Below are 4,477 nucleotides of genomic sequence, written 5' to 3'. Positions count from 1 at the left end.
CAAACGTACTTCCAGGAATCTATCTCAAAGACACGCAAATACTAAAAGAAGGTGAGTTTAGTGTAAGCCCTGACATTTTTTTTTTCTTATTTGGAATGTAAGTGCTTGGCTTAAATTCTGGTTGCCAAGACAACATCCATTTCAAAGAGACATCTATCTCTAATAAACACACTGGCAGCCTCAGGGCTAGATAAAGAGCCAGGCCACCTCACCCACAGAGGCTCTTTATTTTAGAGATCTTGGTTAATTTCAGTAACTGACCATTTGGGCTGCCTGTTTGTTTTCTCTTCCTGCACTTTAAATTCCTGCTCTTATGTTTTAAATTCACCTAGAAAGAGTAGACCCATGAACCCTTAGACTCCCACCCTATATCCCAATAAAAGCAGAACCCCAGGCCCGTACGCTCTCTCTCTACCTGTGACCTCCATATGTGGCCTGAGTAAGGTATGCTTTCCAAGTCTTCTAAGTAACAAACCCATATCTTTCAGTGTCCTGATGGCTCCTGGTGAAGTGCATCTTGCAATCTTACCAGAGCCACATGGGCCGCTCCAGCCACACTGCTTATTAATAGGCTGAGACCAACACGAAACAGTGAGAGTATTCACCATGGCCTATTTATAGTATCGAAGGATTGGAAACAACAGAAACGGCCATAAACAGGGTATCAGTTCAATAAATTATAGGCTACCCACATCATGAAGAAATGTGTAGCTGAAAAATGAAAGAGAAGATTCTAAGTATTGATAGTGATTCTTATCTCCAATAAATGTAAATGAAAAAACAAATCAAGGTACAAAGCATGACTCCGGGGCTGTGTGGTGCGCAGATGGATGCCCCGCCCCAAAGATGTCCACGTCCTACCCCTCAGAACCTGTGAATGTGTTACTTACGTGGCAAAGAGACCTGCAGATATGCTGAAGGTAGGGATCTTAAGATGGGAAGACGATCCTGGATCATCAGGTGGGCCCAAAGTCATCCCGAGGGTCCTTATAAAGGGAGGCGGGTGCGTCAGGGTCAGCGAAGGAGACGTGATGACGGAAATGTCAGACAGCAAGAGAGAGGGACTGGAAGATGCTACATTGCTGGCTCTGTGGATGAGAAGAGGAGCCGTGAGCCATGCGGGTGGCCTCTGCGAGGGAACGGATTCTCCTCCACAGCCAATCCGTTTCAGATTTCCGAACTTCAAACTGCAGGAAAATAAATGTGCAGTGTTTTAAGCTGCAAAGCTATGGTAAGTTGCCACAGCAGATATAGGGAACTAACATGGCCTTTCACGTCAAACCCTCACTGAGCCTCGGTGTAGTCCAGCAGACCCACAGAAGTTTCCTACCTGCTGCAGGTGAAGGATGGCATCTTTCTCCCCGCCAGGGACCTCATCTACAGCTAAGCTAAGTGGCGAGGGGAGGGCTGGCACCCAGCCAGCTCACAGAGCCCCACGAGGAGAGGAAGCTGAGAAGGTGCCGGGGACTCTGTCAGGCCGTGAGTACACATTCAGGGTCTTCAGGCAGCTAAAGTCTCACATGAGGACAGGAGGGGGCTCTGCTCAGGTTAAAGATTCAGAGACTCCTGTCCCCTCTAAAATACGCTGGTGCTGGGAGGGTCACAGAGAAAGGGCCAGTCAACACCAATGCTGCCCAACAGAACCATCGGTGATGGCAGAATGTCCCGTAACTCTGCTCTGTCCAGGACAGCAGCCGCGAGCCACGTGTGGCTACTCAGCACCTGAAATGTGGCCAGTGGGACTGAGAAAATGAGATTCTAATTGTATTTTAATTGTATTTTTCATTGGTTTAACTGAAATGGTTACATGTGGCTAATGGCCACCGTCGTGGAGGAGACATACTCAAGCCTGACTTCCTAAGATGTGGAGGAGGGGGCCCGTGAGTGGCAAAGAGTGGCGGAACATGGACCTGGGAAAGAGCACTGCCTACACGTTAGCAAGGACAGCAGCTAGGAGCACAGCGCGTGTTCTGTGCCATCGGACAAGTGCATGCGTGAATTAAGCACTGTTATGTTACCTTAGTTCTAAACTCTAAGGCCTCGTATTTCTACTTCTTTCCTCCTCCACAGCCACTATCCAAGCCTAGGGAACAACCGTCTTATTTCTAAACTTCTTCCTAATACCGCCTATCTTCCCTCTTAAGCCCTCATTCTTAATCCTGAAGTCCATTTTAACTCACGTGCAAAAATCAAATGCTAACCACATCATCCTGCTCGCATCTCTTCAATGAGTGCCCACTGGCCTTAGAATACAGCCCAAAGTGATGCCTGATCTGGTCCCGCCTGACCACCTGTCCAGTTAGCTCACACCCCTTCCCTACTTTGTTGTTCTGGCTTCAGCTGTCCCTATCCTCCCAAGTTCACAGTACACCAGGCTCTCCTGCCTTAGGGATTGTTCTCATGCAGCTCTCTCTGCCTGAAATGCTCTCTTAAACGTATCCCGACGCCTTCACTCCAGTAGAGTCCTATGACCAGCTAAACCCAGTGCCAACCTTAGCTCTCAAGCTAAGTATCAGTCCTTCTCAAGAGGGCTTCCCTGTTCCCTCAGATTGGGTCCTCCACACCAAGCTCCCACATCACTTGCACAATCAGCTGTTTACATTTCACCTTCCCTGTTAGAAAGTAAGCTCCAGGAAGGCAGGACAAGGCCTGGTTGGTACTACAGGGTCCCTATGCACCTGTCCCAGGGCCTGGCTTATGGAGATGATGAATTATTCTGCTTTGCCTACAACTATCCTTGTTTGAACAGTAAATGTCTTGTGTCCTGGCAAATCCTCAGTCATTAATAAGTGAGAATGGCTGGTCACCCTAAATCGTGCATTCAAAGAATATCTATTGCATGACAAGCAAATATTTCTCTCAAGAATGTTATAGGAAAGCCAGTAAAAGAGGCGTGAAGGCATGTATGTGCGCGCGCGCACACACCCACACCCACACACACACACACACAATGAATAAAACCCAACAAATATAAAATTACTTAATATGCTTCTCTGCAATATGAATCATCAGACTTATTTCAAAAAAGTTTTAAGGGACAAAGTTAATTTCTATTAGAAGGCAAGTTGTGGAGGACAATCTTTAGAAACTTAACACCCCATCCTTTGATCTACAAGCTGTTGCTTAATATTCTTCCACATGATTTTAAATCTCATTAAGAAAAAAATAAAAATCCACTGGCCCTAAATACATCTGGTTGCTGGTCAATTTAATTTTAAATTTCTGTTACTAGCATAAAAAAGTTCAAATCACTTCTGCCCTCCCATGCCCCTATAATCTGAATCTTTGTGGAGGATTTACAGAACTTCAGAGGTCAAACTGAGAAGGCCTGAGGAACGCTGCTAAGAAGGCCTGCTGGTGGGAAGACTTGCATACATGTAAGAAAACTATATTGTTATACTTATATATGAAACCCTAAAAGTTTCAGTATTATGGAATGCAAGTCAATATGTATTTCTATACTGTTATACATACGTAGTTATTTACATGTTTGTTTAATGTGTCCTTATTTGCATATTTACTGAATTACACACACAAAATCACACACACCTTACTACCTTTCCCTTGAATCTAATCCATCAGACATAAATAATTTTTCTTAAGATTCTCTCACTCAGCGATCCCTTGTGTTCACAATCCGAGCTCAGGAACGCTCGTCAGCAGTTCTTCTGCACGATGGAGGTGGCGGGAGCCTGTCGTCACAGGCTGCACAGTCCTCACCTGGTCACACAGAAATCTTCAGTCAGCAAGGAAAAGGGAGCCTTGAGGCTGGTTTCAAATCAAAGCTGAGCTCCAGAAATGCTTTTCTTGTCTGAGGAGGGGAAAAAAAAGGCACAAAGATTGCTTTTGAGGCTTTTTACCGGGCATAGTACAATTGTTAAATGGAAAGGGCACCCCATGCACGTTTCTTTTCTGTATTCACTGGTTAATCTATAATTGCTGGCTGTTACTGGATTTTCCCAATTCCCATCCAGCCATCTGCTCCCCGAGTGGGAGAAAGCAGTTTCGTGCTCGCTCGCCCCATTTGGCTGGACAGTGTTTGTGGTGACTCGCAGACACCCTAAATATGGCTCCTCGCTGGGGATCCAATAAGTAACTCGGTTGACTTTAAACAGTTCACTCAGGGTCTCTGAGATTTCAAGGCCTGGGAGCAGGGTGCCCTAAACCTCGGCACCACTGACGTCTGGGGCCCCGTGGCTGCGTGTGGGCCGTCCTGTGCACTGCAGGCCTAGAGCAGCATCCCTGACCTCCACTCTCTAGTTGCCAGTAGCAATACCCCCATTAGTAACAACCCAAACAACGACCGCAGACCCCCTGAAAGTCCCCTCGCAGCAGAAACCGCGCCGGGCGAGGATGATGGACGCGCGCTCTGAGGAGGGGACCGCTGCGTTCAGAGCTGGGGGGTAACAGCAGCTTCCGGCCGCCCACCGAGACCAGCTCAGCGGAGGAGCAGGGGTCCCGGGAGGCCGCAGGCCGC

At 47.2% G+C, this 4,477-nt stretch overlaps 1 protein-coding gene across 5 annotated transcripts in view; it reads right to left on the bottom strand.

Moving 5' to 3' along the window:
• Window positions 1-4,471, bottom strand: part of ZNF557 (zinc finger protein 557) — a 21,433-nt gene extending 16,962 nt beyond the window's left edge. The window contains exons 1-3 of one of the 5 annotated variants that reach the window (XM_025043601.1): window positions 4,312-4,471; window positions 3,721-3,811; window positions 891-1,187 (exon numbers count right to left, since the gene is read on the bottom strand). The gene's annotated coding sequence lies outside the window, so the exon portion shown is untranslated. Of the gene's footprint in view, window positions 1-890; window positions 1,188-3,549 lie in introns of all 5 variants that reach the window. The other 4 variants (XM_006904155.3, XM_025043604.1, XM_015585838.2 and 1 more) reach the window with 4 other exon arrangements.
• Window positions 4,472-4,477: the final 6 nt, after the last annotated feature.

This window comes from Pteropus alecto, unplaced genomic scaffold, assembly GCF_000325575.1.
Source record: "Pteropus alecto unplaced genomic scaffold, ASM32557v1 scaffold30, whole genome shotgun sequence".
Classification (NCBI taxonomy): domain Eukaryota; kingdom Metazoa; phylum Chordata; class Mammalia; order Chiroptera; family Pteropodidae; genus Pteropus; species Pteropus alecto.
This window is presented reverse-complemented; position numbering and strand designations above follow the sequence as displayed.